We start from the raw sequence: 23,085 nt of genomic DNA on the forward strand, positions 1-23,085 counted from the left end.
TTCTACAGTTATAGCAGATTTGTGTCAACTCTGTCTAAGGACTTAAAAATGGATCTGAGCTTTTCTTTTCACAATCAAGGAAAAGGATTTCTTTGTATTATGACACATGGAATGCTACACAGATGAAGTGAATTGTGATTAGACATATATGAATTGTGTAGCACTTTACTGTGTGAAACACAGGTAAGAAGGCACCATGCTTCCCTTGTAGGCATGTACCACCACAACCAAATTCATATTAGTGACCTCAACTAACATCTGCCATAGGGATCCAGTTCAGAAGTCAAACATGGAAAATCACAAAACATCACTTATATCTTGGTTTTACTTCCTGTTGGTATACCATGCATTTCATTTTATATTATTGGGGAAACAATCATGGAGATATGGATTGTTATTGAGAACTATAAAGAAATGAACCTTTAATTGAAATTATTCTTTTTTTATAGAAAATGTATTTTTTCATACAACATATTCTGAGTACAAATTGCCCTCCCCCAACTCCTCCCAGTTCTTCCTGACCTCCCCTGTAATCTGAATCCACATCCTTTCTGTTTCTTTTTAGAAAACAAACAATCATCTAAGGAATAATAATAAAATAAAATAGGATAAAACAAAAACAAACAAATCAGAAAAGAACAAAGCAAACAAACAAGCAAAAAAGAGCCCAAGAAAAAGCATGAAAACTACTTATTGCATAAATATAAAACTCATAAAAACACAAAACCAGAAGCCATAATATATACCCAAAAGGCCTGTAAGGTTTAAAAATATCTTATGAGATAAAGAATCCCCAATGATGTTGTTAAATTCATTTTGTATTGTCCTTCTCTTTCTGATCATGGGAGTCTGTCTTTAAGAGTGCTTTGTTTCCCCATTAGAACTCTGTTGGTGAAATTCAATTTTTCATTTGAATATAGTTGTCGATTGGAGGTAGCTTCTGTCTTCTTGAAGGGGCATGTATCGATTTTTCTCAGCTCTGGAATTCCATCTGATGCAGATCCATTCATGTCCTGTGCATCATCAGACAGTCTCTTTGAGTTCATATGCGTTGGTCCTAGTGTGTTCATTTCCTTCATCCCTTCTGGTGCTTATTCTCTGTACCTTCTCTTCTGTAGAGTCACCTGAGCTATGAAGGGAGGGTGGATTTAATGGAGATTACCAATTAAGGTTTCATGTTCCAAGATCTTTAACTCTCTATTTCCTGGCTGTGGCTCTCTGTGTTTGTTCCCAGCTGCTGTAGGAGGAAGTTTCTGTGATTATGCTTGAGTAAAGCACTGATCCATGAGTATTGCAGAATGTCATTAAGAGTTGTTTCATTGTTTCATTCCTTTAGCTGAACAGTAGTATTTAGTTTTCCCCCAAGTCCCTGGCCTACCTAGTCTCAGGATCTTGGTCACCCAAGCCATGTCAGCTATGGAGTGGGCTTTAATTTACATTCTATCTTGGTTGGCTACTTACACAAGCTTTGTGAAACTATTATGCTAGTGTATCTTGCAGACAGGTCACCATTGTAGATTGAAGTATTTGTAGCTGGGGTGTTGTTTACTTTTCTGTTTTGGTAGCATGCAGAGTATCCTCTCTTACCTAGAACATTGGTCTGTATGAGGAAAGGCTCTACATAGGCAACAGTTCAACTTCTCCATGTACAATGAGCTGTGTAGATTTTGTTTTCAGCAATAGGTCCTTACCATCAGTTTGTGGAGAACAACCATAGCCTGGACAATATCCTGGGTTTCTTAGGGTTTCCCATTGGACCCCTTTGGCCAACAACTAGATTAGATAAACCTGATAGCTTAATTTCTTAAGGAGAGATTCCCAATTGTGACTCTGCTTGCCCATTATTTGGTAATTTCATTGAGGTATACTTCATATATGTACATATTTTATGAAGCCTCCACTCTATTCTTTCCATATTATTCCTCAAATGGCCTTTATTTTTGAAAGTATTCTTTATCAGAAGTAATAACATGGAGGATTTACACATACACACATACACACACATTCCATACATGTATACAAATAGTATAAGTAATGTACTTTCCAAAGCAAGCGTTAGCAGCACATATTTATTAGTAAAGACTTCAAAGGTTGAAGGTATAACTCCATACTCTGGATACATTTAGACATCATCATCAGTAAGCATTGTAAATATTATTATTGCAACTCATTAAAGTGTATAAAAGAAAATATGTTCCCAATGTACTTTGGGAAGTAATTTAACAATTTTGTAATTTTTATGTTGCATTCTGTCACCTTACCAGTGAAAGTAGTACTTTTCCCCAAAGTATTTCAAAAATTTTTGTCTTTGTTTACAAAGGGCTTCTTTTTATTTTTTCAAATCAAGGTTCTATCCATAGCTGAGAAACTACTGTCAATATGACTGACTTGGGTGGGTGAGAGTGAATTTTCTCTTTGGATCTGGCCCTTGATTCTGATCCTAACAGGACTGTATGAAAACATAAACATTATTTCTCTAATTTCTACAGGAATTATGTTTGCAATACTTCCTAATCATTCCTAGTGACTTTGGTTTTGTGTCTCTCACCCTTAAACTCCACACAGGAGTCAATGACTCTTCCAACTCTTTGAGCTTAGTGCTAATCACCAGTAACAGCTCAGCAACAAAAGAACAAGCTGGACTGTTACTAGAATAATTTTTTGATTCACAGTTATGTAGGAGTGGGTAGATGATTAGTGTATTTTTTTCTAAATAAACATACTGATAGAAAAAAATATTTTTCTGGACCTGAAATATTTTCTGGAAAGTCATCATTCACTGAGCGACAAAAGCCTAAGAAATGTTTATGACATTGATTTTACCCTTTTAACACATTGATCTCATATTCTATATATAGATGTTTCTAAAAGATAACATAGAACATCTGTCAATGAAACATATGTGGTAACTATCCTGAGAAAATTGGCATTTGTTGTGTTTCTTAATATTTGAGTCTTTTCAAAATTCATATACTCTCACTGTGATGACATTTGGAGGTTTGGTCTTTGGAATAATTATATTTAGTTAACTTTATGAGGATAGTATCTCCCTGGTAGCCTGAGGGAAAAGAGTTAACATCTTTTTTCCAGTATTGAAAAGTTCATGATAATACCTCTACAAGGAAATACAGATGAATAAGACAGAAGCAGATGAATTACTTGAAATCAAGTTTCATGAAGCAGGAAAATCGTGGGAAAATGAAATCCCCTTGATATGTAGATTCAGGAACCGTGTGAATATTTTGCACTTATGTTTTATGCAAAAGCAGACAAGCATGTAAAATGGGATGTGCTTTAAAAGGAACTTAATCAAATTGTAATTGAATAGGCAATCCGTAAAAAACTATTAGTTGAGATTTTTTTGTTGGCATATGTCTTTATTCATTTATACTATTTGTAAGACAGAACAGACTGATGCTTGCAGTTTACTTCCAGAGGCAGTGATCTGAATAGTCTCTGTGGCCAGGTCTCTCACAGATGGGGAAGGGAGGATAAGGCCACCTGTTTCTTCTGTTTTGTCTATTCCCATAGTGTCAGATGTAAAGTACCATGTTCTGCACTCCATTAAGGGAAGTAACCCCATCATAAAATATAAAGGGAAAATTCTCTGAATATCCAGATGGCACCAAGGAAGAGCAATGTGAGGACATATGCAGAAAGGGCCTCCCCTCACCACTATCCCAACCATGCTGGCATCCTCACCTTGAACTTCATATTTTCCAGAACCACAAGAAGTAAGTGCACACTATGTGTACCAGCATGTTTATAGTATTCCATTGTCATGGACAGATAGGTTAGGATAAAATTCAATGTTGAATTGCATGTTTTAGTTTCTGAACTTGGGAATTTTTAAAACCATGTGTATGAATATGATACAGTTTTCAGAAGGTACTTTTTGGTTTTATTTGGTTATAGTCATTTTCATGTTACAGTTTTAATTTCCAAGCGTTACAGGAAGGTTAGTTAGTAAGCTGTATCTTTATCTTGGGCAGGGACATGTTTCTTTCATTAATTGTTTTATTAAAAATAATGTAGCTGAATTCTCAATGCAGTACATTCATATGCTCTAGTTCTCTTGCTACTACACATTCTCCTTTTAGGAATGTTCTTCATATAGCTAACTGTTCACATGTCTCTCTTTGACATCAACTGCAAATGAAACTGAACAATCTTAGAGTAAAGGAACCATACTTATTAAATAAGTTATCTGTCACTTTAAGAATTATAGCCTTCAAAAGGATGAAGAGAGGGAGGAAGGATTGTGTGAGCCGAGCATGTCAAGGTCACAACAAGGGATCTGTGAACCCACAGAAACAACTAACTTGGGAGCTTGGGAGCTCACAGACTCTACACTGAGAGGTAGAGAGCCTCCACTGGGCTGACCTAGGCCAACTTCTATATATGTGTGACAGGTATGTGGCTTGGTCTGTTTGTGAGACTCCAAGCAGTGGGATCATGGTCTGTCCCTCACTCTTGAGCTGGCTTTTGGAAACCAATTCCCCAAACTGGGTTTCCTGGCCCAGCCTTAATAGAAAGGGTGGAGCTTAGTCCTACCTCATGCTTTGTTGGCACCCATGGGAGGCCTCTTTCAGAACAGAAACAGAGGAGGAGTGGTTAGTGGGTCAGAGGGAAGGTGTCAGGGGAGTGGGAGGAAATGAGAGAGTGGAACCTGCACTCAGGATGTAAAATAAATGAATAATAATAATAATAATAATAATAATAATAATAATAATAATAAAGAAATATAGCCGTACATGGTTTCAGCACATCCTGATAAATGTTTAGGAGTCAGGTTCAGTATAAAGGAAGAATACATGAAGAATGTCCCCCCTGGAACATTTGATTGGCAAGTTCTAAGCACCTAGACGCTTTGAAAGGTACAAGGTGTGTATACATTACTTAGCGACTAAGTGGCCTCTCAGATGAAATGTCAAAAAGAGGTGGTCTAGGGCTGATGTATGTATGACTCACAGTACTGGACATCTTCCATACTTTAATACTAAGCTTCCTATATTTAGGAAAATGTCTGCACTACAGCCATCTCATCCTCACATGGAAATGGAGAAAGCCTGAGAGCAGAGAAGGATTCACTTCTCTGTGTGAGCCAATGAAGTTGCACTTCGAGGGCTGGTTCTAAATAAATTGGTAGCTCCCATTCTTTGTGGAGTTTATTAACCTAAGCATATTGTAGCTCCATACACATCCTTTGAGGTACTGTGGCAGACAGGGGATTACTACTGATCAAATAATCAGCACAATGCCACAGAATGAAAAAAAGGACACAAAAAAGCAACTTGACTTTCATTAGTAGTCACAGAAATGTAACATTTTGGAGGCAAAAATAAGCATCAGGTTTCCATGGCTGAAATTTCCACTTTACAAATGAACAGGTGCCAAGAGAAGGGAGAGGACATTTTTAGTATTCCTTAAGGATGTCACATGACTAGTGAGTTTTATTTATGTTGCCCCATGCAGATTCTCTACTTTCTAGTAAAGAACTACTCCAACAGGGAATCCACAGACAATTTGTCATTCTCAAGTCATAGAGATGAGGGACAGTTTTCACAGTGACTAATTACTGTGTTCAGAGTAGGGTTTTAAAGGCCATGGGGACTCCAGAGTTAGTCACAACAGAAACTCATGATCAGTTAAGCAGGAAGATGTAGACAAGACTGCATGGGAACAAACTAAAGCACTTTGACAGAAAACACAGCTAGCTCTGATTCTTTTATCTGGAGGCCCATAGCCCCCCAGACTCCTTGGCAAGAATTTCCATAACTTGAAATCAGAGAGTAAGGGAGCATGCTAAGATCCAGTTTGTTTCCTGGAGGAGGCTATGCACTGTCAAAGTATGATGTCAGCTCTCAGTCGACCTTGTGATTCTGGAAATGGACATCGCACAACCAAGATGATTCAGAATGTTTGCCTTAGTACACAGGTGTATGCTATTTATAGCCAGGGAAGTAAAATCGACATGCCTAAGAAGGAAGTGGAGTGAATGCAGCTCATTTGGCTACAGTACAAGTCTGTCTTTGTTGAATACATGTGAACACTGGCTTTTTGTGACTGGCTGACACTCAGGTAAGCAAATAATACCTACAAGACTAGGTTACAGTTGTTTGGCTGCAGTTCACTGTGTATGGAGAAGCCTTTAGACTAAGCAAAATATATAGTGAGGTAATTTAGCATTGGACAAACGTTTTATCTAAGAGCATTTCATATCCTAAGGGCCCCTCAAGAAAGAAGAAATTCCCTCATACTTCAAATGTCAGTAGTAAATTCAGAGACACATAACTGTTCAAAAGCCTAAGTGACTGTCAGTGCTCAGCTGTAATCAAAGCATCTATTTCTACCCCATCTTCAAGGAGAATCATGGAATAGGGGGCAGAAAGACTGTAAGAGCCACAGGATGCAAAGGCATGCTAAGAAAGGCTGGTTTCTGAACATAGCATGGCTGTTGCACATATGAACTCATGGCAGCTGTGGTTACTAGTACTGTGGTTACTCTCTTGATCTTGCATAAGTTTGGGGGGTCCCTAGCAGTGGGATAAGGACCTGAACCTGGTGCATGAGCTGTCTTTTTGGAACCTATTCCCCATGCTGGGAAGCCTCGCCCAGCTTTGATGCAGGGGGAGGAGATTGGTGCTGTCCCAACTTGATATGAGATGCTATACTGACTCCCAAGGGAGGTCTGCCCCTTTTTGAACAGAGGAGGAGTGGATGGGGCCTGGGGTAGACAGGAGTTGGGAGGAGGGAACAGGAAGAAAGGAGGGAAAATGGGTTTGGTATGCAAAATAAATGAAAAAAATAATAAAAGTGGTCTTGTGCAAGATCAATAAAGTTCAAATTTCCTTCATGGAGTGAGGAGGGGAAGCTGATACCCCACCTTAGCTGAGGAGTTAATAGCAGGTGGTAGCCTTGGAGGGAGGGAAAGTCATTTTTCTTTGGTGGGGCACATTGATAGGTTACCCATATTCAGATGTATGACACCCCTACACACACACACACACACACACACACACACACACACACACACACACTCAGGTAGCACTACTTGGACTTAGTAAGTTATAAATACTTTCAAAAAGACATGAATGTGGGAGGAATATGGGAGCTATTTTGAGACTCTGAAAGGGGCTGGAGGGAAAGATTGAAGGATAGACATTTCAATACATTGTATACACCTATGCAATTTTGAAAACACCTCCTTATCTAAATATCTCGGGGGATTCTAACCTGAATTTTCTATACTCTTGGGTCAGTATCCCCCTGGTTTCTAGCTATTGCTTGCTCCTTCCTCCTGTATTACCCATGTGCTGAGACTTTTAAGCCCCCGCTAGGGAACTCATTCCTCTTATTTGAACTGCCTATTGTTTGCTATTTGCAAGTTACTAAATAAACATCTGCTTGGAAAAGTATTTGATTGGTTCCAGGAGGCTCCCCTAGTCGTAATAGCACAGATCTTACATGGTAAGAAATGACAACCTTCAATTTGATTAAGAAGAGAGGCTAGTATATTATCGTGCCTACTATTCTCTAAAATTCGGTTAAATTTCCTAAAAGTTCCCAGGAAGATAGAGAAAGAAAACATGAACTTCCTGTCAACAGTGCTTTCCATTTTGATTGCATATCTGTGAAATAGGAGCCCAAGGACCCTGCTGCAACTCTGTTTTCCATGGTAAATATTTGTGATAAATGACTCAGATGGAACTGTACAATGTATTCTTGCATCATGCTTCTAGGCTTTGTTTTACTAACAACCTATAGAATATAAGCCTCTGACCACGATAGTCTTACAGAGAAGTCATGAGCCTCCTCCCACAGGCAGCCTGAATGTGGATTTATAGCTTCAGCTCGAAGACCAGCTCCCAGATGGCTGATAACCTCAGGCACAGTGTCTGCTTCCATCTCCACAGTTGTGTTGCTTTCCTTTCTCACATCTGTGTTAATCTAAGGACCCAGCTGTTGACAGTTATATTGATTTATCAGCATTAAATTCTAATGGGATGCATACGATTTTCCTCGTGGGTTTGTTAGCAGAAACATATGGCTTCCCCCATCACTACTAAAATGTCATAAAAGTTCAGATTATTTGATCTTAAAAGCTGCACGTAGAATAAAATGAAATCGATTAGCAGTGTATTCTTGCTATTGGCATGACTTACTAGTTCAGACAAGTTCTAGGATAGATACTGTATGTCCTGAGAGAGGGGGCAGAATGTAGAATGACATATGATGAAACCCAGACATACATTTTTGCATATGTTACTCAGGAAGTATTGGTTAATGAATATGTTATCTCACTTTGGCTTACATTTCAACAGAGCCCATTAATATCAGTTTTTCTTTTATCCTCAATATGGCATGGCAGATTAAAAGGTAAATGAGGAAAATGAATCTGTGTCTGTTAGTGTTAATTTGTAGTCAGTTTTGATATTTTTCCTAAAATGGAATTCGTGCAAAACTACTCTTTAATGACTTTAAAATTTCACTCTTCTAGCTTCAAGCTTCTAGAGTGATAACCTTTACTCCATTCTAGTAAGACACATTCTGCACCCAGCTCCAACCTTGTTAATCTTACTTTGAAAATCCACACCTTTATATATTTAGAATTACTCTTTTATAAAACATCTTAACGGCTGGTCTAAAGGAGATTTTTTTTAATATTCCTGACAGCAGTTATTTCTCTAGTTCTCAGTTTTCTTTTTGGGAGGCACTTGGAGGATTGAAATTTTCCACCATGAAGTCACACACCTAGACTATGACCTTGAGATATTTTTCCCCTCTACACTAATGAGAATTTAGGCAGCTTATTTGAAGAAGCACCTTTGCCTTTGTTCTGCTTAGCAAAATTAAATTGATCATAGCTGACTCTGAATCACCTCCTTTTATTTATTTTTGTATGACATTGCTTTTAGAAGGCCCGCCCCAAAAATTTATAGATTTATATTGGGCGTCAGAATTTAAAATGTTACCCTGTATTCTTTGCAGTCACCCGATAGAGGCAATAACCTTGCATTTGTTTCAAAAAATGAAACTGCTATAACAGGATCACTTTCACTGTGATAGTTATGGCATGACAAAACTCAGAGTAAAGGTCAGATGCTGGAAGCCTTCATAAATACAAACCATAGATCACACTTCTAATTCTGACCTTGACCTAACTTACAGCAAGATGTGCAGAGACTTTTCTATTGTTTTAGATAATCAAATTATTAATACATATTTCATTAACAATTAAGGCAGCATTGAAATTATTGATGGTTTTTCCTTTAAGTGTTGTATACCTACGGTTGGACATACAACTAAATCATACCTGGTTGAGTCATTAAGACTAGCCAATCTGCTATCAGTATTACATAACCACTCACTATGTGCCTGATACCATGGATATAAAGAATCATATCAGAGTATGAACAGTATGGCTAAATTTCAAACCTTACAAAAATTCAAAGCTAGTTTCTGGAAAATCATCTTTTAAGTTTAATTTACAGTTATTCTTATCTTGCCCATATATGGGGAATTAGTCTGGGAAGCCAAAGAAATTCCAAATTAGTCTATGAAATGTTACGAGATGTAAATGCAGAGAAATTTTAAGTTTTTTGCATTGTTTTTGGGCTTTCTTACTTTTGTTGGGAGTGTTTGGAATGGAAAGGAAAAGGACAAAATTCAGTATTTCCTTGTCACCAACACTTACAACACTTACATATGTTCTCATATGGAAAGAATTCTGGCTTTTAGTCTCTGCCCTGATAAAAATGAAGTGCACTAAGAGCAATCTTATGTGATTAATTATGCTTCAAAAGTAAAAAAAAAAAAGTCTTCTTTTGCTTTTATTTGCATTATATAAGTCACTAGGCTAAGTATCAATGGAATGAAGTCAAACTCTCTCTCTCTCTCTCTCTCTCTCTCTCTCTCTCTCTCTCTCTCTCTCCACACACACACACACACACACACACACACACACACACACACACACACATTCTAGTCTTCTTTAACCAGATCCATAGGCTTCATTTTCTCTAGGCTAACCACACTTACATATACATAACTTTCCACATACTACCAATTCCAAATCTAGATTTGTTATCCTCATTTAAGGAAACACAGAATAACATTTATTGGATACCCTGACAATTTATGTATAGTGAGCATGCAGTCTATCTTTGTTTCATGAAGAAAATATGTAAATGATGATAGTTGAGTTATTAATGATGTTTTGCATTTTAACTTTCGGTACTTTGAGTACCGAGTGAAAGGATCTATGTCTTCCTCCTGAAAGCTGGTCAAGTAAGGAGGAAAATGTATTAATGTGTGTTGGGAAAATTAGCCAATGATACAGACTTCTTAATGAAACATTGATGAGAAAAAAAAGAGTATCTAACAAATTGGAAATGATATGTTTTGTTTCAATTTTATACCAGTATTTTAACATATGCTGGATTATTTATGAAATCTGCTATACGGATATTAATTGGAGAACAGTTGATCAAACTGCTAAGGGCATCTGTTTAATTTCAATAAAATTAAAGTTCACATTTCAATCACAGTGAAAATACCCTGAATCCTAATGAGAAATCCAGCCTTCCTTTGTGATTCAGAAGATTTCAGGCTCCCAACACAATTCAGGTTAGCTATTGTAATGCTGTAGCACAGAATAATTGTCTATGTTATTAAGATACTCAGTTCTCATTACTAGAGCCTATTAGTTCCCATCACTAATATAGATATGTTTAGTATGTGGTCCCTGTCACTGGTAGTTTTATTTATATAGATAAAGCAAATGGATTTTATAACGACAACATATTACAAATTGAGGATAATTTCTGGTTGCCATAGAGATGAGAAGCTGGATGAAGGTAAGAGGCAGGATAACAAGATAACTATACATGTTGACTTACATGTTGAAATACTAGTAGAAGCCAGGAAAATAGGAAGAACAGAAGGCATATCAAGTAAGAGAAAACCCCTTGTAAAAGTATGGGCAGTGAATTTCCTTGTTTGGGAACCAGGAAGTAGTTCCTGTTGACAGGAGAGCAGTTTTCGGTTTTAGAGGATGAAATTGAGTATTTCAGAATACAAAGACAATACCATTGCCAGTTCCTTATGATTTCATGGTAATTATGACTTTTGAGGTCACAATATAATTTTGAACATAGATTGGCAACATTTGTCTGTCTCTGATTGCTTTAAAGAATGGACCTTAAATTAGTTAAAAATGGAGGGAGAAACTTCTTTTTGCCACAGACTGAAATCATTACAGAAAACTACAACTGATAACAATGCAGAATTATGAAGACCAATCCCATTGGACACATCTACAGAATAGTCCCACAGCCACACCCAAAGAAGTACAGGCAACCAAGACTGTTGTGAGTGGGCGAAATAGTCTTCTCCAGGGGAGAGCACATCAGTTGGTTATCCAATAGTCATCTCTGAAAACATACATAAAAGTAACATCATAGAGACTGAGCAGATCATATGTAGGAATGCATACGTATATATGTAAATAAGTGCATGTAACAACAATTAATGGAAATAGAGGCCATGAATTTGAAAGTGATCAAGGAGAATAATTTAGGAAGGTTTTGAGGGAGGAAAGGGAAGAAGGAAATGATATAATTATAATCTCAAAAATAAAAGAAAAATGGAGATGGTATATCACGGTAGTTGGTTAAAATTTCTTTTTGGTAGAGAACAAGAAGAAAGCAATTGTGATAGTGTGAAAAGGAAATTATATTTTCCTATTCAGAAACAAAACAACTAAAAAGACCTCTTCACCTCTAAAAATAAATAGTAGAGTCAGAATACAGGGATGGTGAATGAGAAAATGAGTAAGTTTGTTGTTAGCCACCACTCACCACATATTACGGTGATGTCTAGCTATTTGGTGGGAGTGATGAAAGATATTCAATTTAGTTTTAATATGAGTGTTTGAAGGAAATACACCTTAAAGTTGGTTGGGTCATGTTCAAAAGACAAGCATGATTGTTACTAATAATTCCAAGCCATATCATACTACAAATGCATGTTAGTAGAAGTGAACAGAAATGGGTCCTGACATTAAATGATAATGTAATATGGCTTGGAGCTGCAGACTAGACAAATAGCATGTCCATGGATGACAAAGAAAGGAGACAAAAATAGTGTTTCATTTGTTATCTATGAATCTTTCATTGGTTGCCTTGTATAAAGGTGCACATTTCAGCCTGCTAGGTGATGGCTATTTGGCTTTTGGCTGGTAAAAATGAAGCTCATAGTATTTAGTTTAGAACATTTGGATTCATCTAGTAGAAACACAGGAAGTACCACTCATAGCTAATCAAATGGTGTCAAACAGAGCTGAGGATTTGGGGGAAATAGGTTTTATTCATGTGCGACCTTGATTATATAATTTCAGTTTGGATACAGTCTGGGAGACCCACTAAAGCTGAGCAGTCAAATAGATTAGACTAAAGGTCATGAGATGGGGCAGGGTAATTTTGTGACTCTTATTCAATTCTGTTTACCTACATGATTGAGAGTAAAACATTTGTTTTAGGCTTTGTTGTTTGTGGGGGAAAGAGGATGGAGGGGAATGAAAAGATTAACAAACAGCTGCTTGATGAGAGCCAGATATTTGATAGCTCTCTCTAGATTAACTAAGGACATATGAGAATGTCATTTGCTTGGTGAAGAATAGGTCACAGCTGCTCTAATAGCTTGCAAAATAATATGCTAAGGTAATAGTAGTGAACTGGCCACTGACATTTGTCAGAATTTCGTAATTTCGTTTTCTAAAATGTAAATTTATTAACTAATACCCATGGTTACCTATGAGACTCAGATATGTTTATTTTTTTTAAGCTTTAGGGACTATTTGAGATATGTGATTCCTCCTTTTTTTTTTTTTACAAGACAGGATTTCTCTGTATTGTTTTGGAGGCTGTCGTGCAACTCACCCTGTAGACCAGGCTGGCCTCAGACTCACAGAGATCCTCCTGCCTCTGCCTCCCAAGGGCTGGCATTAAAGGCATGTGCCACCACTGCCCTCCTATGTGATTCGTACTTTAATGCTAGTTTCAATCTCTTACATTGTGTGTTCATAAAGATTCTGCTAATCATTTAGGCTTCCTGAAAAAGACACTATACCATGAACCAATTCCATGAAAATTTAATTGAAAGATTAATTATATGTGAAAATTCTTCACTTGATAATCAAAATTGTCTTTCACAATATGTTATATATTTCTGTCCAATAATACTATCTTGATTATAGTTACTCTATTAAATACCAAATAGTTTCCATTTTTATTTCCATGAAAGATATCTACTTAAAAATTTCCATGATGCACACATTTTGACTATATGATTTATTCCATATGGTGTTGCTAACAAAACATGAGTAGGCATAAAAAAAACAGCATTGAGTATCTTCAAATTGGCGAATATACTTGTATACCACAGGAAGGCTGAGTTACTGTCATTGGGAAGAACCCACCAATGACAAGAATCTAGTCATATCACATTCATACTTTCATGGAAGTAGTCATTTTCTACTGTTTACAAAAATGTTACTGTTCCCAAGATGGAACAATGTCCACCTGGTTTTTCATGTTATATCAATTTTCTATTAACATTTTCCACTAAAATTTGCCATAAGGTATAGAAATAAAATAATTTTAGGAGCTATTAATCCTTTTAACCAAACTTTATATTTCCAGTGGTAAAATATGGCAAATCAAGGTCATCTGAAAGCTACTTCAGACTGATGGTAACACCCTTAAAATACTCTGGAGAGTTTTAGTTGGAACCTGTTGTTTGCTTTCAATTTTATGCCATTTCATCCCCCCCATAAAGAATAACAACTAGAATGCTTCTCATGTTCTCTGTGTTTTGTGTTTATTTTTGTCTTGCACATCCTGTTGACCCTGTTGGAGTCAACTATGAAACTTTTGGAACGTGAAAATTTTGAATGCTGACTTAAGGCTAATGTACAGGTGTATTCATATTGGTCTTTCAGGAAGCTTATCATTAATTTTAATGTCTTCCCTGTTTGAAAGAAAGAAAATCAATAAAGATAATTTTATGTCCTTTATAACAAGGTATGGGAGAAGACGAACATGGAGAGCTATTCTTTGTCTTATTCTCAAATTGCAGATTTGGTACTCAGTCAGCTCCCCAAGTCTTATTCCTCTTTCTAACAAATTTCCAATATAACTTGAGGCAGCATGTTGGTTGGTCATAAGGGATCTCATTAAACTACATCTCTTCTAGACCAGCCTGGGGTGGATATATGCATATACTCAAATAGATATGTATAGCTGATTTTATTAACCAAGATCTGTAATAATTTAAAAAATGTGAAGACAAAAGACTATTGAATCGTTGGAACAACTAAATCATTTTAGAATCAGTGTGGGAAAACCATGGAAGTAATACACAGAAGAAATTATTGAATGTTTACTTCCTTCCCTGACTGAGCCTTTTGGAGTGAAGAATGCATGCTGTTAATTATTAAGGCACTCACAACTGTGCCTGGAAGCCACAATGCTATTTCCTTCCATACCAAGGAACTAAGATAAGATATATTTGTGATCTGTGTGTCCCTTAATGAAAATTTACTAAGCATGAAAATTAGAATCCTATCTTATTAAGGTGCATCAACTCATTCTTCTACAAGAGTTATAGTTAGTGTATGTTTGCCTCAGGAAATGCTGATTGTCATGCCTTGTTCCCAGAGTGGAGGATGATGACCGTTGTAACAGAAGAATTGGAAGCATATAATTCTATAGGAATATTGAGTAATCCTCCACTTCTGAGATCATTGTAAAGATTCTTGAGAAAAATGCCTAATCAATAAAATATAGTATCAGTTGAGTGTCTTGTATCTTCCTGTTACCTTCTTTTACCATCAGAACTTCTGTGAACATTATTATTTCTTCAAAGTAAAAGAAAATGCTACTTTCCTTCTTTTATAAGAAAATAGCTAGAGCATCCTCATTATGGCTATTTCAAAAGGGCCAGTGTGACATTCAGTGGGAAGCAGCTCCACATTATTTTTCAGGTTATTGATGCCATAGGTCAAATGGGACATTTGCCCATGCATTTTTTGTTCTGATTTCCGAGAATCTAAAGGAGCTCATTGACAATGGGAATTATGCATGAATCACCATTTTACCAGCCTTCTATGCTTGTAGAATCAGAAGCAATACTTTTTTTTTAAGGAAACAGATTTTTCTTTTAAGTATTCTTCTTCTTGTACTTATCTGCTACTCACTTCCAGATGAGTCTCCATGTGAATTCAAGGTTGTGAATTGAGAGAAGCTATCTGAACTTTTAAATTCTTGTAGGAAACCTCTCTCCTTCTGTCTCTCCTTTCCTTCATCTCCTTACCCCTACTCTCTCTGTCTCTGTCTCTGTCTCTCTCTCTCTCTCTCACACACACACACACTCACCACACACACACACACACACACACACACACACACACAGAGAGAGAGAGAGAGAGAGAGAGAGAGAGAGAGAGAGAGAGAGCTATCACAACATGATTCAATTAATCTAGTTCCATTAATAAGATGCATTTTGTCTCTTCTACTATTTGGTGTTTGAATTTTCTGTGTAGTTGTTTATGGGATCAAAGATTCCATAAATCATAAAATTTACATTTGTCTGAGGCTTTAGTGGACTTAGATGTCAAAACAGATGATTCTCCGAGGAATGCCGAAACAGAAGCATTACCTACTAAGAATACACAGAATGAGCTGAGCCGAATCATGGGATAAGAGCTTTAAGTTGGGTGTCAGCCTTCTAAAAATAGCTAAGTGTTCAATCCTTTCTGTCTTCTCTCACCACCTTTCGCAGCAATCTTCCTTTGGCTTATCTCTTAGACTGCATAAGCAAGAAACCAACTGGAAATTACTTGTTGCTGAAGGCTTGGTCTGCTTGTATGCCATTTAGAATTTAGTAATACACATTGTTCGTGATTCATGTTATTGTTACTCAGCTGCTACAGTGATCCCTTAAAATAGTTTTCCACAAACAATTTTAACAGGTATTTCACCTTTAATCTTGAGCTTGAAATGATTTCAGTATAAGAGAAACCTTTTCTACACAATTTTCAATTTTATTAAATACTGATCCCATGAATAGGTGCTAGGAACTGATGTCAATAGAGCAATGGCAGGTAGTACAGATGACAGTGAGTGACACACTGCCTCACCCAAGTATCTCTTGCTAATAATTTGACTTGCAATACATTTGTCAAAATGGTTAACAGTTTATGAAGACAATGGTTTGTTATTCCTATTTACTTATATTTATTTTATATTCCATCACAGTTCTCCCTCCCACCCTTCCTCATTCCCCCTCACTTCCCCTTCCCAGTCCACCAACTATCCACTCCTCTCAAAGTGTAAAGACTCCCATGTAAGGGAATCAACAAAATCTGGCCCATTAAGTTGAGGCAGGACCAAGCCATTTCTCCCATGCAATAAGGCTGAGCATAACATCCCACCATAGGGAATGGGCTCCCACAAGCTAGCTCATGTACCAGAGATAGATCCTGGTCCTACTGTCAGGGGTCCCTCAGATAGACCAAACTACACTACTGTCTCCCACATGCAGAGGGCCTAGTTCTATTCTGTGGAGGCTCCACAGCTGTTGGTCCAGAGTTCATGAGTTTCCATGAGCTTGGTTCACCTGTCTCTGTAGATTTCCCCTTCATGATCGTGACCTCTCTTGCTCATATATTCTCTCCTCCCTCTCTTTGACTGGATTCCCAGAACTTGGCCTGGTCCTTAGTTCTGGATCTCTGAATCTGGTTCCATCAAATACTGGATGAATGCTCTATGATGACAGTGGGTTTTTGACAATCTGATTACAGGGAAAAGCCATTTCGGGCATCCTCTCCACTATTTCTAGGAGTCTTAACTAGATGATTCTTGGGAGTTAAGCTAGTATCAGGTTTCTCCCTAACCCTACAGTGACTCTCTCCATTAAGGTATCTCTTTCATTGCTCATCCACTTCATCCCTCCCCATCTTGACCATCCTGTTCCCTCAGGTTTTCATCCCCCCTCCCCTCTCCCTTATTCCCCATCTTGCCCTCAGTTTACCCAGTAGATCTCATGTAATTTCCGTTTCCAGGGTGATCCGTGTGTCCCTGTTAGGGACCTCCTTGTTACCTACCTTCTCTGGAACTGTGGATTGTGGTCTGGTTATTTTTGCTTTACATCTAGTATCCACTTATGAGTGCGTATATATACTGTGTTTCTCTTTCTGGGTCCATGATGATAATACAGCTAGTTATCAACCTGATTACAGGGGTAGATTGGTTCAGGCATCCTCTCCACTATTGCTAGTAGTCTTCTCTGGGATCATCTTTATGGATTCCTCAAATTTCCCTAGCACCAGGTTTCTCCCTAACCCCATAATGGTTCACTTTATCAAGTCTTCCCCCAAGTCAACATCCCATTCCCTTATATTCTCATCCCCCATGCTCTCTCCTTTACCAACCCCCCTCACCCCCAGTTTACCCAGGAGATCTCACCTAATTACCCTTTCCAGGGCAATCCATGCACCCGCTCTTAGGGTCCTGCTTGTTACCTAGCTATACCCTTATGTGAGCAAGACACAAAATAGCAATTAAGGTGCTGCCTAAATTGTGTTGTACCTATAGCCAGTAAACCAGAGATCTCTGAGAGATATCAACCTTACAGTGAACACACTGGCAAGTCAATGAAACACAGAATTGTATCATCATTTGTAAGGTGAAGATAACGAAGTTTGTTCTATTGTGATAATCATAAGCTATTGTGATAATCATAACTATTGTGATATTCATATTGTGATATGTGTGATTGTGATAATCATAAGATTATTGTGATAATTGTGATAATCATAAGCTATTGTGATAATCATAAGATCTAAAATGTTATAAGAGACTTATATAAATCATAATTGATGTTTTTTCTTGTACTTATTATCATTATTATGGAAATAATACTGGCAACTCTCAAAGACATGATTTTTGGGATCTATCTGGGATCATAGGCAAATCATATGGGACTTGGGACAAGTAACAGTATTACATTTTTCCTGTATATTAGAGTAAAATAAGTTGAAACATGTATATGTATTTATGTATGTGCACTTTCTGATACTGTGATAGTAATAGAAAATTCAGTTTTCACACATGTAACAGATATTTGCCTATATCCTTCATAATTCCAAATTTCTATAAATGTATTGGCAGAATTGTTAGATCAATATTTTATTTAATTTTCAGTGTCACTTCTTAACTCTGGTAGAATGAGCAAAACTCAGAAGAAAATCCAGAGGAAAATGAAAAAAGCAGGGAATTCTGTGACAACTGTCAAGTGACGAGGATATATTAAATGTTAAGGACAATTTGTACCTTTTCTGAGGTAGAGTTTTGGAAGTAGTAACAGGTGAAAGTATATTTTTATGGTGTCAAAAGAAAAAAAAATATATATATATATTTGCCTCAATATAAATGTCTAATTTTTAGTAAGTTTATACTCTCATATAAAATTGTATTGTGCAAAATTACTTTAACTATGTAAATGTATGCTATATTTGTTTATGCTGCATTTGTTTAAAGATGCAAAGACGTGTTGTTTTGTCTTCCTAAGGCACCTGATTGTTCTAATAAAAAGCTGGATGGTCAATAGTTAGGCAGTTGAGAGACAGGCAGGGATGGCTGGCAGGCAGAAAGAATAAACAGGAGAAATCTAGGACAAAATAGAGAAAGGAGAAGAGAAGTAGAAAGGGAGGGAGACATCCAACAATCACACATGGAATAGGACACAGAATGAAAGTTAAGAAGCCACAAGGCAAAACATAGATGAAGAGAAACAGGTTGAAATAAGTTACAAGAGCTAGTTAGTGGGACAAGCATAAAGCTAAGCATTCATATCTAATAATAAGTCTCTGTGTCATGATTTGAGAGGTGGTTGGTGATCAAAAAGAAAGCCTGCTACAAAATTTTTTTCACTATGGTTTGCTTTCTGTGCCATGCCCATATCTGAAATGATATTTTAATAATTTCCCATGACCTGTATTTGTGAAAAGGTCAGAATTGAGCATGGCAGCAGAAATTACCAACGTATGCATATGGATTAAACTCAATCACACAAATGCACAAACATCATCAGTAAATTTAACCTTTACTTGCAGAACTATATTAGGTAGAAGACAAAAAGCTTATGATTATTTGCCCTTAAATCTACAGGCTTTGTATGTGTCAGCCTTTTATAGTTTCTCCCATTAAATAACCATACAAATCCAAATTTTCCCCATATTTTATGATCAAACGTATAAATGGACTAGTCTTCAAATTATCTGGAAATGCCATATAATGATGTGTTTATGCATCTGGTAACATGTTTACATGAACAAAATATACATTTAACATATTTTATGGCATAATAATTAAAAATGACTATCAGAGGATTGACCTATTGCTGATTCATTTGTTGGTCAGGCACAAGCTTTGTTTATTAAGAAATGAAATTTTAGCCTAGAGGTAGAATTGCTCACCTGGGTTTTGTGGCTGTTTACAGCAATCTCAGTACCCAAGGGGCTGAGCCATTAGGATGAGTTAAAGACCAGTCTGAGTTGCATAGTGGGTCCCAAGTCAGATAGCTCAACCAAGAATATAACACCCCAGCTCAAACAAAATTCACAAAAACTTGGGGTCTTTATTTTCATTTTACTTACTTCTTTTTGGAGTTCATCATAACTAACATGCATAAACATCATATGAGTAGATTTAGGCCATTCAACAATATCACCCCAAAAGATAAAAAAACTAATTTGAGAGTCATTCTCATGAAACTACTAGGCTTTAAAATTAAATAAATAAAATCAATATGTTTAATTTTATATTATTGAATTAAGAATGCTCAGTGACTCATTAGGTAAAGATGTCTGCTGCCAAGTGTGTCAACCTGGATTTGATTCCCAGGACCCACAGGGTCAGAGTGGAGAACTGGCACAGTTCATTGTATATACCATGTTCCTGTGTCTCACGGCCTGTGGCTTACATTATTTTACCTTCAGCTCATGGGCTGATGCCTATATAATCTCTGAGAAATGCACATTACCTATGGGCAGACCCACATATATAGACATAATTTTAATATGGTTTGTACAGTCAAACTATCTAAAATGAACTTCTTTAGTCTCATTAATTTTATTTGTATGAGCTTCATGCCTGAATGTGTGTATGTTCACCATGAGGGTATGTATGGTGCCCACAAGGCCAGATGATGGCATCAGATACCCTAGAACTAGAGTTATGAATGGTTGTGAGCAAACATGTGTTGGGGATCAAATCTGGGTTCTTTTGCAAGTTCATAAAGTGCTCTCAGCCTCTGAGTCATCTTTACAGCATCTCGCCACACTGTCTTTACTGGCAGTTATCATCAAGGACTTTTTTCTGGGATGAGATTCCGTGATTTAAATCTCAGAAAAGTTTGCTCTAAATTTCATTTAAGAGTATTAAAGTCTCTCTGCTGTCTGGTAAATTTAAACAGAAATTCAAAAGAGTTTCTGTGATATGGTGTTAATCTCAAAATGAATCAAAATTGGGCTGGTGAGATGACACAGAGGGTGAAGGTATTTTCCAGGTAGGCCTGTCAATGAGTTTGATCTTTGGTATCTATGTGAAAATGAAGGACCATGAACTTCACAAAGCTGACCTCAGAACTCCACATGTGCACGGTGGCATTCATGCATGCATAGAATAAGAACATTAATTTTAAATGCATGAAAATCTTGCATTATAATCATATCAATGAAAATAATTCTTAAATAAATACTTACAATGGCTCCAATACTTATAATGGTTCAGACATAACTGTTTTTTAAATGGGACCTACAACTGGGTAGCTTTGAGCAAATTTCTCAATTTCTCTAAGGTTTAACTTCTTTGCTTAGACATAACTGTGGCACAAATTAATGAAAGACCCAGAGACTGATATTGGGGTTCAAACTTCCATGAATTTAAATATCAGAAGAGCAAAGCAGCTGGTCACTAGCTTCTTACCTCAACCTCAGACTGAATGGGCTTGTCCTGTCTCCACGAGCTCTCACCAAGCCACAGAAAGTAAACTTTTCTCAGTGTGACTGGAGAATGAACACATACATACTACTGATTATTGAAGAACCTGCTTCTATCTTTTATACCCCTCCAGTGTTGGCATTAAAGGCATGTGATCTGTTACTCTTTTAGACTGATTCAATCTCGTGTATCCTTGGGTGGCCTTGAACTCAGAGAGATCGGCTACCTCTTAATCCTGAATCCTAGTATTAAAGGTGTGCACCACCACCTTCTAGCTTCTGGCTGCTGGTATTAAAGGTGTGTACCTCGATTCTATGACTTGTAGCTGACTTTGCTTTCTGAATCCTCAGGCAAGTTTTTATAAATCATAAATAATATATCACTACATGTAACATCTACTTAGGCTTCATTCATTTTAAGAGGAACAATAGGAGTACTAAAACATTGCAAAGAGTATATGCATCTTCCATTATGGCTTGTTTTATATATATGCACATAAAATACATTGGCAAATATTTGTTTGTAAATATATTTGCTTCAACTGACATTGAAGAAAAAGTAGGCCTTGGAAATGATTTTATTTTCTGGACAGAAAATTATGATGAAATAATCACTATAAATGATTAAAATAATTTTCAATCTTAAAAGTATTATTGTAGAATTATTATCATAAAAATTTGGGTTATTGGACAAACCACACTTTGATGTGCTTTAATTTTTCCTAACATAATATACAACATTAAAGCAAATATGACAAAAATATCCATGATCTTAAGCATCATTAATTTTTAATTTATAAATCTAGTTACTGTAAATTTCCCATTTTATCATCATTATTGGAAGCAAAATGAGCACACAAAGAACTCAAGAGATTAATTGACCAAGAAACAAGGGAAAATCCAGCTTCCAAGCTCACTTTCATTTTTGTAGTGAGAAATCATCTTGTTATGAAACCGTAGCTGACCTGTCAATCATTGTGTGCTGGAAGCCAGCCTGCAATTCATGGCACTCTACCTGCCTCAGTCAGATAAGTGCTAAGATATAAGCATGTGCCAGCAAACCCTTCTGAAAACAAACTCTCTTAAAAAGTTATTATGCTGTTTTATTAAGAACTTTTCCTCAAAAATTAACAAACATTTGCTAGATTCATTTTTAGTAAACAATAAAATTACATCAGCTGTGTTTTTAGAAGCATATTTTTAGGGTACAGAAGCATTATTTGTTGTAAAAAATAAACTTTCTTTGAAATTTTCCATATCATGAGAAGACACAAAGTAGATGACAACAGGTTAGAGTAAGTGTGTGGCCTGGCTAGGGATTTTAATTTGCTATTTTTTAATTAAATTAAATTAAATTTTAGTATCTTTTTTACATTTGTTACTGCCTCTTCTTTTTTATGTAAATTAAAAACAATCTTATTTTACATACCAATGCCAGTTCCCTCTCCCTCCTCGCCTCCCATGCCCCCCACGAACCCCTCTTTTCCACTCCCCAGGGAGGGTGAGGCCTCCCATGGGGGATCATCAAAGTCTGTCACATCATTTGGAGCAGGGCCTAAGCCTGCCCCCATGTATCTAGGCTGAGAGAGTATCCTTTCATAGGGAATGGACTCCCAAAGTACATTCTTGCACTAGGGATACATTCTGGTTCCACTGCAAGAGGCTGCATAGACTGCCCAGGTCTCCCAACTGACAACCACATTAATGGAGACTGGTTCAGTACTATGCTGGTTCCCCAGCTATCAGACTGGGGTCCCTGTGTTCCTACTTTAGGTCATCTGTTTCTGGGTTTCCCCTGCATGGTCTTGACCCCTTTGCTTATCCCTCCTCCCTCTCTACAACTGGATTCCAAGAGTTCAGCAAAGTGCTCAGCTGCCAATCTCTGCTTCTGCTTCCATCAGCTACTTTAGTATCTTATATGTGTACAGTTTATACATTACATACCGCTCCCTCTTCTCCCTTCAATGTCTCCAATTACACCTAACTCCCTCTCAAATTCATGGTCTCTTTTTCAAAAAACG

The 23,085-nt window shown here is 37.0% G+C and overlaps 1 protein-coding gene across 1 annotated transcript in view; it reads left to right on the top strand.

Moving 5' to 3' along the window:
• Positions 1 to 23,085, top strand: part of Hcn1 (hyperpolarization activated cyclic nucleotide gated potassium channel 1) — a 372,838-nt gene that overhangs the window by 244,654 nt on the left and 105,099 nt on the right. The gene's annotated exons all lie outside the window — the stretch shown is intronic.

This window comes from Cricetulus griseus, chromosome 2 (genome assembly GCF_003668045.3).
Source record: "Cricetulus griseus strain 17A/GY chromosome 2, alternate assembly CriGri-PICRH-1.0, whole genome shotgun sequence".
In the NCBI taxonomy this organism is placed as follows: domain Eukaryota; kingdom Metazoa; phylum Chordata; class Mammalia; order Rodentia; family Cricetidae; genus Cricetulus; species Cricetulus griseus.